This window comes from Coenobita brevimanus, chromosome 100, assembly GCF_032717465.1.
Source record: "Coenobita brevimanus isolate Jiangsu-jjx chromosome 100, ASM3271746v2, whole genome shotgun sequence".
Lineage (NCBI taxonomy): Eukaryota > Metazoa > Arthropoda > Malacostraca > Decapoda > Coenobitidae > Coenobita > Coenobita brevimanus.
In genome coordinates, this window is record NC_137053.1 from 30,948,400 (window position 1) to 30,962,463 (window position 14,064).

Below are 14,064 nucleotides of genomic sequence, written 5' to 3' on the forward strand. Positions count from 1 at the left end.
GGCTTAAGTCCCTGAAGAACCCTGAAGGACAGGTAGCTCGGTGAATTGGAAAGTTGGAGCAGCATAAATACCTGATTCTTCACTGGGTCAGACGAATTCATAGAAATACTGACAACTTGAGCTGGAGACCATGCACTGCAGACACAGTGAAGGTAGTGTGAAGAAATGCTGCTTTATGGTAGTAGAGTTGGAAAACCTTGTAGCTGACATGAGACAGTGGTAGCTGGAGGATTAGGATCTGCAACCAGTTGTGGAGTTCCTGAGCCAAAGTTCGGTGCTCTCAGCATAGGAAAGGGTCACTGGGGTGCATCCTGCTACCAAGATTTACTTAGCTCTGTGGGTTTGCTCTGTAGCTGGACAACAGGGAACTGCAGCACCATTGGGTGATTCCTGATAGACTTCACAGCTTCTGGCTGACAGTACTGCCGAAGATGTTAAGGGTGCCAGTTCTGGAAGAGATGCATGACAGCATAACCAATGGACACCTGGGACTGAAGACCTTGAACTACCTGTGTCAAAGATTTTACTGGGTTGGCATGTGGAAGGATGTGGAAGAGTGGTGCTGTGATATCTGCTGCATGAAGAGGGAGCCCAAAAGGCACCTACGTACTCCACTGGAGCTGTACTAGTCTGGAGCTCCAATGGAGAGGGTTGCAGTGAACACTGCAAGACGTCTACCTCTCACAACAAATGAGAACAATTACATGTGTTTGGCCATGGACTATTTCACCAAGTGGCCTGAGTCTTATGCCATCCCAGATCAGGAGGCCACTGTTGTTGCAAGGGTGCTGGTGGACCACTTTTTCTGCTGTTTTGGTGTTCCAAATGAGCTCTGCTTGGACCAGGGAAGGAACTTCGAGTCTGCGGTCTTTGCTGAGTGTTGCAAGTTGCAGGGCATTAGGAAGACCAGGACTACACCTCAGCATCCCTAGTCAGATGGAATGGTGGAGAGATCCAACTGGACCCTGGGGCATAAGTTGGCCAAGCACTGCTTGGAAGGGCAGACAGAGTGGGACTGTAAGCTGCCTACTCTGCCGATGGCCAACAGGTCGGCAGTCCATGATGTTAGTGGGTACTCTCTGATGAAGATGATATTTGGACGTGAATTGCGGTTGCCAGTAGACCTGTTAACTGGAAGGTCCCCAGAGGATGATATCCCAAAGGAAGCCTTTGAGTTTGCCCAGAGTCTGGAGTAGAGAATGGATGAGGTGCACTATTAAGTTCAACGGATGCTGAAGTTTTCCAGTGAGGTCATGAAGCGGGGTATGACCTGAGAGCTAGTCATGTCGTTCTGAGGTGGGAGACCAAGTGTGGCTCTACAACCCCGAAAAGAAGGGCTAGCCTTCCAGACTTTAGTGCTCCTGGAAAGGACGTACATGGTGGTGAACTGTCTCTTGGATGTGACATACAGGATCAAAGAGGAAAGACGAACCAGACCAAAGATCGTCCATGCCAATCATTTTTGGAGATATCATGGACCTGGGAACTTGGAGTGAAGCAAAGGACCTGCTGGACATTGGAGAGGAAGGCCCAGGAGAGAGACGGAGTCATTGATGGCACTGGTAATCCAGGTCTTATTGCTATGGGCATGGAGGCAGTCAGCTTCCCTTTGCATACTGTTCAGAACGCTGCAGTTAGAAAGGATGACTCAGTGGATGTCATGGAAACAAAAGACACTCCAGACTTTGTGGGCCCTGCTGTAGACAGCAGGGACATCAGTGACGACTCATCTGCCTGGAAGCGTATCATGTATGAGAACATACCTGTATACAGTATAGCTAGTAGGCAGTTGTGTTGGGGACGACACAGTTTTGAGGGAGGGGCAATGCTATGCCAGGAATTAGATTATTGGTTTCTATCTGGAAATGTTAGGAACTTTCTGGAAATTAAGTGTTATGCCATAGCATTAGGTTAATGTTTTATATCTGGAGATGTGAGGAAGTTTCTAGTAACGTCGACATGTTTGTTAGATTTTCCTTCTCCCTTACTTTACAAATAAATTCCTGTCATTATTGTTGTTGGAGTATTGTGCGACAGGAGAATGCCAGTGAAATTAAAGGGGAAGGTGTACAAAACTATGGTAAGACCAGCAAGGACGTACGGGGCGGAGGCACTACCTGTGAAGAAAGTAAACGAGAGGAGGATGGAAGTAGCGGAAATGAGGATGTTGTGATGGATGTGTGGCGTGGCAAGGGAGGACAGAATCAACAATGCAAGGATCAGAGGAACAGTGAAGGTGGTGGAGGTTTCGAAGAAGACACAAGAGACAAGACTTAGATGGTACGGGCATGTCATGAGGAGCGATGGACAAAGTGACGAGAGGAGAGCACTGGATATGGAAGTACAGGGAAGGAGGAGGTAGAGGAAGACCCAAGATAAGGTGGAAAGATTGTATAGTGGCGGATATGAGAGAGAAGGGTCTGGTTACCAACATGGCAGGCGATAGAGGCAGGTGGCAGAGGCTCATCAAGAACAGCGACCCCATATAAAGATGGGTAAATAAAGCTGACGAAGAAGATTATTGTTATTGTGTATTGTTAATTTGCGTGCATTATTGAGAGGGAAAAGTGTGAATGTTCTCCTAGGCTCTAGAATATGCATTATTGTGCAAGAAAATGTGAGTTCTCCCCTGGACTCTAGAAATTCTGGGCTGTGGTAAATACCCATTTACAGGGACCGTCCCGCCTCCGAGACTGCGGGTAATGGACAGAGTGAGTTTGTGCTCAGCAGCCAGTCTGTTAACAAGCGGGAGTCTCTCACTGATGAACAGACAGTGACAGAGTTAGTGAGCGGGAGTCCGTGAGTGGCAGTCAGTCAGCAATGGAGAGAGAGCAGTAGAGTGGAATGACAGTCAGTCAGACAGTGAGAGTCAGTCAGTGACTGGACATTGAGTTAATAATAGTGAGTGAAGACGTAGAGAGAGAGAGAGAGAGAGAGAGAGAGAGAGAGAGAGAGAGAGAGAGAGAGAGAGAGAGAGAGAGAGAGAGAGAGAGAGAATGAGAGAGAAGCCACTGTTTTTTTGCAGGTGTAGATCATCTTTGACTAGAAGGAATAAGACACTGAAACGTTCATCGACATTTGATTAACATCCTGACTTTCCACGTCGTTCTCAACGTCTCAGGGAACCCACGGTATAACGATACCTTGGTGCTTGGGTGACGGATCATGGGAAGATTAATTCAGATCATTAGCTACATCAGACTCATTGTTCAACTTTAGTTTATATATATATATATATATATATATATATATATATATATATATATATATATATATATATATATATTTCTGTAAACAGTACGATATCTTGTTTGTGTATAATATTAAATTTTTCGATGCTGCAGTGTCGTCATCGTTAATGTACAGTGCAGAAACTTGGTTTACAGCTAATTCAAAACGTATAGTCAGCAAGGATAATATGCTTGTAAAATATCTGCTTGGTGCAAGGAGGAATACAAGTACAAAACTGTGTGTAATCGAGTCAAGAATCCCACCACCGCAATGTGTCATATCCCAGATGAGAAAAACGTTATCATTGGCAAAGCTGCAATCCCCAGACAGAGGAACCATTTCAGTATACTGTATATATGATTTGTGTAGAAGAAACAGTACGCGAGGATTTAGATTTCTTACGAACGCAATGAACTTTGATGCTATGGCTAACTCACTAAAGAATATTGAGAATCATATTCCAGAAAAATCTGGAAATGTGACGTGTAGATCAATTCTGAGCCTGTCACTAGAAGTACAATGTGTGCATAGCAGGAACGATTATATACCACATTTTATTTGCATATTACTCACAAGACTGCCTTTTATGTTACATAATTTACGAGTAAAACAGGGAGGTGGAGTCGAACACCACATGAACTAAGACACTGTAGTACTGTACATGCGAGGGAAACAAAATTCAAGATGAAAGGTATATCCTGTTAAAATGTCCCATATCCACTGAAGGCCCCGCGTGGTACAATGTGGTAAATGACATATCTTAAAAACATCAGAAATAGCAGTTAAAGTTTGTGCAACTTCAAACAATGATAACTCCGTTGTTTTCATAGATAGAAGCTTAATTCAAAGACCAAGAAAAAAAAGTTGACGTGCCTGACTGAAGAAGAAAGGGTCAAAATAGTGTTATATGGCTCTAACCAAAATTGGCGTTTACCACATTGTAGCATGCGGGGTCTTGTTGTCTAAAGTTCACGAAGTTAAATTTTTCTGCCATGCAGAGTTTGTTACTTGCTGAAGGTCCTGGGATGGATATAGAAATTATCTTGTTGACATTCCCTACCCCCCCTGGGGGTAGGGGAGTTTTCAAGAATACTCCCCCAGTATCCCTGCTTGTCGTAAAAGGCGACTAAAAGGGTTGTCGGAGGGTTAGTGCCCCTCCCCGGAAAACAACTAACTAAAAAAACAAACAAGAAGCCTCGGACAAGGACTGACCAAACGATGACGACCCAGGACCAGACAAAGGACTTGGTAATGAGTACATGGAATGTAAGAGGAGCGAATGATGAGGTGAAAGAGAGATTGTCCAGGTGCTTGAGGATGCGAAAGTGGATGTATGTGGAATAACTGAAACAAAATGGGGAGGAGAAAGTGTGAGAGAATGGGAGTATGGATGGGGTATATGTGCAGGAGTAGATGAGAATGAGAGGGCAAAGGAAGGAGTGTGTATAGTTGTGAGTAAAAGATGGAAGAAGAGCATAAGACAGTATGGATCAGTTGGGTCAAGGATTGTGTGGGTAAAGTTGAAAGTTGGAATACAAATGTGGGCGATTGTGTGTGTGTATGCGCCAACGCAAGATCGTGCTAGAAGAGTGAGAGAAGAGTTCTGGACAAATGTGGAAGTGTGCATGGAAAAGTTTGGAAGGAATGAGAGAGTGTTTTTGATTGGTGATATGAATGGTAAAGTTGGTAATGTGAAGGTGGATGGAATAGTTGGTGAGTGGGGTGTGCCTGCTGAGATAGATGAGAATGGGAGTGCGTTAGTGGACATTTGTGCTGGGAGGGGGTTGGTGATAGCCAATACCCTCTTCAGGCATAAAATGATCCACAGGTATACATGGCGAGTGATGAGAAGGGTGGGTGGTGAACTGAATGAAAGGAAGGCAATGATTGATTATGTGTGTGTGGATGAAAGGATGCGAAGATGTGTAAAGGATGCAAGAGTGTATAGAGGTTGGGGGAGTGGACTTTCTGACCACTACTTGGTGGTGGCCAGAATTAGGATGCAAGTAAGATGCAGGAATAGAAGAAGGGAAAGACGAGAGGAAGGAGTAGTTGCAAGGAGAGTGGAAAGGTTACAAGAGGATGAGAAAAAGGCAGAGTATAAGAGAGAAGTGGAGGAACGATTGGGCAAATATGAATTGGAGCAGATGGGAGACGTGGAAGGTATGTGTAAGATATTTACAGAAGAAATATGTGCAGCATGTGATGTGGTGTGTGGAAGGAAGAGAAGACGGAGGAGGGTGCAAGGAACAGCGTGGTGGACTGAAGAGGTGAAACAGGCTGTGGCACAAAAGAAGAAAGCATACAATGAATGGATGAGAAATAGGGGCGTGGAAGAAGTTGAGAGACGGAAGAGAGAGTTATATGTGGAAAGGAAGAAAGAGGTGAAAAGATTAGTAAGAGAGAGTAAGAAGAGAGTGGATGAGGAATTTGGAAGGAATTTGAGTGTAAAGTGGAGGGACTGTAAGAAAATGTTCTGGAGAGAAGTGAAAAGAGTAAGACAGGGTGGAAGTGAAGTTAGCAGGGGAGTGAAAGATAAAAATGGTAGATTACTAGTGGAGAAGGGAGAAAAAGTGAGCAGATGGAGAGAACACTTTAAGGAATTGTTGAACGTAGAGGACAGAAGTAATGCGAGTATAAGTGGCTGGGGAATGGCTGGGAGAAGGAGGGAGGTGAGAAGACAGGAAGAAATCAGTAGGATAGAAGTTGTGGAAGCAATGAAGAAAGTTAAATCGGGGAAAGCCCCAGGAATTGATGGAGTGTGTGGTGAAATGCTGAAGCATGGGGGAGAGATGGTAGTAGAATGGATGTGGAAGATGTGCAGATTGGCCTGGGAGGAAGGTAGAGTCCCGGAGGATTGGAAGTCAGGTATAATTATTCCCTTGTACAAAGGAAAAGGGGAAAAAGAAGTGTGTGGTAATCATAGGGGCATTTGTCTTCTTAGTATAATAGGAAAAGTGTATGGTAGGATACTTATAGACAGAGTTAGAGAAAGAACAGAGAAATTAGTTGGAGAAGAACAGGGAGGCTTTAGGAAGGGAAGAGGTTGTGTAGATCAGATATTCATTGTTAGATCTTTAGTGGAAAAGTTTCTAGAGAAGGGAAAGAAGTTGTATGCGGCTTTCATGGATTTGGAGAAAGCATATGACAGGGTGGATAGACAAGGATTGTGGAAAGTATTAAGAATCTATGGAGTAGATGGGAAGTTGTTGAATGCTGTGAAGAGTATGTACGATGGTGCGAAGACTGCAGTGCGTGTGGATGGTGAACTAAGTGAATTTTTCTCTTTGAAAGTTGGTTTGAAACAGGGATGTGTCATGTCTCTATGGTTGTTCAATCTGTACATGGATGGGGTAATAAAAGAGGTACAAGGTAGGGTAGTGGATGTTGGAGTGGCCCTGGTGAGAGAGGATAGTGTTTGGAAACTCCCTGTACTGTTGTTTGCAGATGATACTGTGTTGTTGAGTGAAGACGAAGGGGAGCTGCAAGGCTTGGTGGATGAGTTTGAGAGAGTGTGTAAGAAACGGAGCCTAAAGGTGAATGTAGGGAAGAGTAAAGTGATGGTCTTTGAGAGAGGTGAAGTTAGTGAATGTACAGCGAGGTTGGATGGTGAGGAATTGGAAAATGTGAGTACGTTTAAGTATTTGGGTAGTGTGATGAGTAAGGATGGAGGTTTGGAGGGTGAAGTGCTTGAAAGGGTACAGCAGGGAAGAAAGGTTGCTGGTTCCTTGAAAGCAGTGATAAGAAACAGGGAAGTGAGCATGGAAGTGAAAAAGTTACTACATGACAGTATTGTGATACCAACTCTAACGTACGGAAGTGAAGCTTGGACATTGTTGGAAGGACACAAGTCAAGAGTGAGAGCAGTGGAAATGAGTTATTTAAGAGGAGCCTGTGGAGTCACGTGGAGAGACAGGCTGACGAATGAGGATATAAAGGAGCGTTGTGGTGTGGATGTGGATGTGATAGGAAGCGTTATGAGGAACACACTGAGGTGGTTTGGCCATGTGGAGAGGATGGAGGGTGAAAGACTGACGAAGAGAGTGTATGAGTGAGGTGGAGGGGGGAAGAGGGAGGGGGAGGCCGAGGATGAGATGGAGGGATGGGGTGGAGAGGTATATGAGAGAGGGGGGTGTGAGTTGGGAGAAGGGCAGTGAAATGGCGGGGGACAGGGCGACTTGGAGGCGATTTGTTTGTGGCCACCCCAAACGGGATTGAGGCGTCTGGCAATAGATAGATAGATAGATAGACATTCCAAGGCAGTCTTTCTTCTCTAATGATGTCAATTCTACCCAGTCCCACATTAATGACTTAATACTAGCTGGTATGGATTTGTTCATACCAAGTCAACAGTTCAGTAAAAGACTGAACTATCCAAAGTGGATTGATAGCAAATTGTGCCAGGACAACGGCCCAAAAGTCATTAACATATTACCAATACTTAACAACAACAAAAAATCTGAATCATTCTGTCAATTTAAAATCGCAAGAAACCATGCAAAAGCAGTACTAAATCTCACTAAATCAAACTTTCTTCAAAACCAAGCATCAAAACTACTTAACAACCCTAATGACAATAGAATATGCTTGTCAACTCTCAGTTCTTTCAATAACAACTTTCCATCACCCATTTCCCCACTAAAATCTTCAGACGGTAACATTGCAACTAACCGTGTGGTAAAGCTAATATCCGTAGTACATTTGCCAGAAATTCTGCCTTAGAGGATGTCAGCCAGAACGTACTAGAACTTGACTCTCCCGAAGTTGTTCCACTTAAAGCACAGACTAAATACATAAAATCAATCTTAGACAATTTACCAACCAACAAAGCTCCACGCCCAGACGGAATTCCTCTAATCGTTTTGTAAAAGTGCTCCCCAGAACTTGCCTCTGTCCTGGCTGAATTATTCAGACTATGCATACGTACTTCTTCATTCCGTAATTCATGGAATGAAGCCAATATCCACCCAGTTCCAAAGAAAGGAAGTTCCTCTGATCTCTCTGATTACAGACCGATACCCGTCATGTCTTTTCTTGGTAAAGTATTTGAAATTGTAATTTATAAGCACATAGAGGTGGTCTGCAGTCCTAACGGACCCAGGTTCAAATCCCTGCTGGGGCAGGGAACAGTTTAAGGATTTGAATTTCATAAAATTAGACTTTACTGATCTTCCAGAAGGCCCGCCGACATGTCATAAAAATACCCCCACTAATACCAATACACCAGTCCTGTATGAGACAGCCCTAGCATGTATTCAATATGGACGGTGGGTGTTAGCGCAGAAATGGTGACATGTTGAGGTGCATGGTATGTAGGAGGACTACTAGGCCTTGGAAACAGGCTGTGAAGCTTAAGCCCAGAGTCGGACACATAAACATAAAAAAAAAAAAATGTTAAACACCTTGAATCCAACAACTTAATTAATGATAGACAATATGGATTTCTCCACGAAAGATCCACCATTGATATACTCAATCTTCTGACTCATACCATCCATCAATCAACTGACTAACATGGTGAAACTCATGCAGCAGCCCTTGACATTTCTAAAGCTTTTGACAGAGTGTGGCACCATTCCCTGATATTCAAATTTCCTTGCTATAGAATAACATCTTTTGTTCCTCTGCTTTCCTCATATTTCAGCAATAGATAAATAACAGTAAAAGAAGATGATGTATATTCCAATTTTCACTCATTTAACGCGGTGTCCCACAAGGATCAGTTCTGGCACCAACCCTATTCCTAGTTCATATTAATGATCTCTTATCTCTCACCCACAATCCCATCCATTCGTATAAAGATGGCTCAACACTTCACAGTTCATTCACACTCAAACACCCATCCACAAAGTTTAATATCTTTAACTCTCAACTCAGTACAGCCATCTCCATAAATCAAGATTTATCTAAGATCACTGAATGGAGACAAAATAACCTTGTCTCATTTAATACTAGTAAAACCAAATATATGCAGTTTATTAATAGACAGATTTTGTCAGATTCGTAACCTTAAGTGCTACTAATATTCCCATCTCCAAAAGTCTTGAAATTCTCGGTGTTTCACTTAACAATGCCCTCAGTTGAACCTCTCATGTTAGATCACTTGCTAGAACCTACTCAAAGAGACTTGGATAATTGTACCGAGTCCGTAACTTCTTCACTGTCGAGGAGTTAGTTATAATTTATAAGAGTCATGTGTGCTCTCAGCTGGAATATTACTCACCCTTGTGGAATGGTTGTGGAGAGGTATCACTGAAACAACTAGACATAATTCAGAACAAAGCTGTAAGAATGATAAATAACCCTGTTATTACAAATAAACTACCTCTCCTACAAGTATGAAGGAATGTTGCCTCCCTTGTATTATTCTAGGTATACTTACGGCAAATGCTCAGACGAAGTTGCGTCCATGGTGCCACCTCTCCATGCCTTCTCTCATGCTACACGGACATCTGGTAGCGCTCATGATTGGAATGTCATAGGGCATATTGCAGAACTTCGGCCTATCAGAATTCTTTTATTCCCCGAACTGCATCTCTCTGGAACTTGCTTCCCCGGAGTTGTTTCCCCCCAAACTTCAACCTACAGCTGTTCAAGTCAACTGTTACAGATTTTTTTATGCATGGAGGACGCCAGTAATCTGGTGTATGGATTATTTTTTTTATTCATTAGTTTTTCCTTCCTCTGTTCTGTTATTTAAAAAAAAAAAAGGATTTATGTAACTTTACACAGAGTTTTGCATTGATAAAAATGAATAACCACTTCTTAATATTATCCATCACTTGGTACACACACACACGTTCTCGCTTGCCAACTGGTAGGCGGGAGTTCGCGCCTCGCTCAGGTTGTGAAAAGTTTCACTGACGAAGTGGGTGGTTACTGTCCCCCTTGAGCAAGGAGATGGGTGTGTGCGTGTGTGAAGGTCACAGCCTTGCCCTTAGATCGGACTATTTTGAGCTCTCAGCTCCCTTCCGGGAGGGTAAAAGCTGACGATCACGACCATCAAGTGATCCTGACCGACCCGGTGAATTACACACACACACACACACACACACACACACACACACACACACACACACACACACACACACACACACACACACACACACACACAAATATGCACTTGGTTACAAACATAAACACATGAAAAAAAAGTAAAATGCACCTCTTGCTCTTTACTGGGGAAAAAAACAGACTACAACACATGATTTCTGTCCCATATTACACTATATTTCATTTTTTTGCATAATGAAAATAATAGCTCTCGTGGAAAAAGACTGTACATGTAATGGATTGTGCGTAAAAGGGTCGGATAGTTCGTAATAATATCAGGGGGGGTTGCCACCCACTTTTTGTGTTCTTTGTATACGGTACTGCACAAAGAAACTGATGTGATAAGGATAAACAATCCATTCATCCATCCATCTATCCATTCATCATCCAGGCACAAAGCAAAGAACAGAAAGAACGATACTAACAGCTTCAAGAGACATTACAGGAGCAACAGAGGGAATTACTGAGAGCAGAAAGAACGATACTAACAGCTTCAAGAGGCATTACAGGAGCAACAGAGGGAATTACTGAGAGCAGAAAGAACGATACTAACAGCTTCAAGAGGCATTACAGGAGCAACAGAGGGAATTACTGAGAGGAGAAAGAACGATACTAACAGCTTCAAGAGGCATTACAGGAGCAACAGAGGGAATTACTGAGAACAGAAAGAACGATACTAACAGCTTCAAGAGGCATTACAGGAGCAACAGAGGGAATTACTGAGAGGAGAAAGAACGATACTAACAGCTTCAAGAGGCATTACAGGAGCAACAGAGGGAATTACTGAGAACAGAAAGAACGATACTAACAGCTTCAAGAGGCATTACAGGAGCAACAGAGGGAATTACAGCTGAGGATACAAGGACACCTAGATGCTTTCATGGGGGAAATGAAGGAAGAACAGCAACAGTTGAAGGAGGAAGTATACACTGAGCGAAGACAACAGAAGTATGAGGTAAGCAATAATGTGACGAAATAGAGACAGTATGTAGACGACCAATTGAACACAATTAGCGAGGGATCTGTGATGGTGTGCAGACAGCATGTAGATAACCAGTTGAAGCATGTAGTCCATCATGTGAAGATAACACTGGTTTACAAAAAAAAAAAAAAAAAAAAAAAAAAAAATCTGAGGCAAGCCTGACCAATTTTGATATGCTTAATTCAAATTTCTAAACAGTTTTGCTCTATCACCTCTAGTTTTTTTGCTTTCACATATCCCGTTTTTTTTTTTTATTATAATGCATATATTTATAATATAATGAGTTTATTTCATATATTAAAATGGCATATTACAGAATGAAACAAAACAGACACAGAACACTGACAAAACTAAATATTACTATTACTTGGATGTAAGCATATATACACATCATAGTACTACAGACAGTCAGAAGTGAGTTTTTTTTGGACGATCTGGTGTACTTTGACTCCTTGATGTCGCGCAGGAGCATCCAGCAGAAGTCTCCCATCATGCTGGGGTTCCACTTGCCTTGGTAGTTGCTCTCCATCTTAGTAATATCTTAGTGGAACCTTTCCCCATGTTCGTCACTTGCTGCTCCGAGGTTCTGGGGGAAGAAGTTGAGGTGGAAGTGGAGAAAGTGAATCTTGAGAGACATTCGGCACCCCATATGCTGATAAGCCTGCAACAAACTTCTCGGCAAGCTCTTGGTAATCTAGTGCCCGTGTGTTACCAAGGAAGCCATGGCCGACTGACTTAAATGCTTCCCATGCTCTCAGTTCCTTCAAGGTGAGCTTCTCCTCGAATACCTCATCCTTCAGCACCTCCCAGATCTGAGGTCCGACGAAGATGCCCTCCTTGAGCTTAACAGAACAGAGAGCTAGGAACAGAGTGCACAGGTGTTAAAAGGCAGCGCCATCCTTGTCCATGACCTTCACGAAATTCTTCATAAGGCCAAGCTTGATATGAAGAGGGGGAAGAAGCACCTTGTTCATGTCCACCAGAGGATTTTCTTGGACACTGTGTTTCCCAGGCACGAAAGTGCTCCTAGACCCCCAGTACTTCTGCGTGTAGTGCTTGTTGTGGCGCGCGTTTTAAACCAAGTTCCAAGAAAATAGGACGGTAAATGGATTTTTGGGGAATATTTTGGATCTAGGCCTATATGCATATATGTACTTACATGTATACATGTATATCTCAAAAACTAGAGATGATGAGTGAAAAGGATTTCGAATCGAAATCAGCACCCCAAAATTAGGTTAGAACACCTAAGTTCATGCTTGCCTCAAATATTTTGCAAACCAGTGTATAGTGAGAAACATGAGGCTGTAGAGAATTATTGCACTGGTGAGCCTCAGGTTAGTGTGCAGAGAGCATATGAAATGAATGGACAGTGTGTGGTGAATCTTGGCGGATCTCAAGCATCTAAAGGTAGCATTGCAGGGTTGAATAATCAGAATGCAGAAGTTTAAAGTTCTGGACTTAATTATGATGCCCCAGTTTTTAGGCCCCAAACCAGCGAAGTGTATGGCTATAATAGGGGTACAATTAAAATGAAACCTCAGGAATTTTATGGTAGAGTATCTTGGGAAGCTTACTGTGCACAGTTTGAGCTACTTGCTGATCAGAGTGGTTGGGATAATAGGCAGTAGGCAGTGCAGCTGGCTACTAGCCTCAAGGATGCCGCAATGGAAATTCTGGCCCAGATGTCAGTAGAGGAGAGGAACAGTTATCAGTCCTTGGTGGAAGTACTGGAGCACAGATAGGGGACCATGTACCAGACTGAAGTTTACAGAGCAAGATTCCGGAGCAGTGTATGGGCTCTAGGCGAATCCCTACAGCAGCTTGCTCATGACCTGGAGAGTATGGCATACAAGGCATACCCTGGAGCAGTACCTAACCCGTTGGCTATTCTTCTGAGGGACCAGTTCATCGATGCTCTTGATAGTGCAGAGTTGAAAGTGCAAGTGAAGCAGGCACAACCCAGAAGCATGGAAGAAGCACTAGCCAGAGCTCTAGAATCTGAATCCTACGTCAGGTACAGTACGTCCACTTTTCAGGCAGGTCGTAGTGCAGGATTCAAGACAAGAAAGGCACAGGTATGTGAGGTAGAAAATTTTGCAGGAAGTTGCTGGTACTGTGAAAAGCCAGGACATAGGAAAGAGGACTGCTACAAGTGGAAGAAGGAATGGGAGAAGATCAGAGGAAGTTGCTGGTATTGTAAGAAGCCAAGACATCAGAAAGTGGACTGCTACAAGTGGAAGAGAGAACAGGAGATCAGGGAAGGTTGCTGATTCTGCAAGAAGCCAGGACGCAAGGAGGTGGATTGTTACAAATGGAAGAAGGAGCAAGAACGGAACAGTGCAAGGAAACCCACGATTGCAACAAACGGGTGTTGGACATGTGGTGAGGTGGGACACTTCAGCTATCATTGTCCAAGTGAGAAGGACGGCAAGAAGAAGACTGCAGAAGACAAGAAGGATGACGTTAAATTAGTAAAGGCTGGTGGCAAGAGGCAAAAACCAGCCTGTTTTTCCCAAGAAGCCCCACCACTGAGGAAATGCAAGAGAACCTGAACTGAAAGCATGCAAGAAAACGGAAGAACAGGTGGCAAGCAGTGTAGTAGGAATGGGAATCTTAGCACGAAATGCCTCCGTACTGTGATGACATGACCAGTGTCAGTTGAAGAAGACCTGAAGAGGATGCAGATGGAGGAACAACCAATGCTAGGGTGGCTGCAGCACAGTACAGAGCAACCATCTTGGGAAGAGATTTCCAGAGGCAGTCTGCAACCAAAAGCTACTGGATTCAGTGGGACC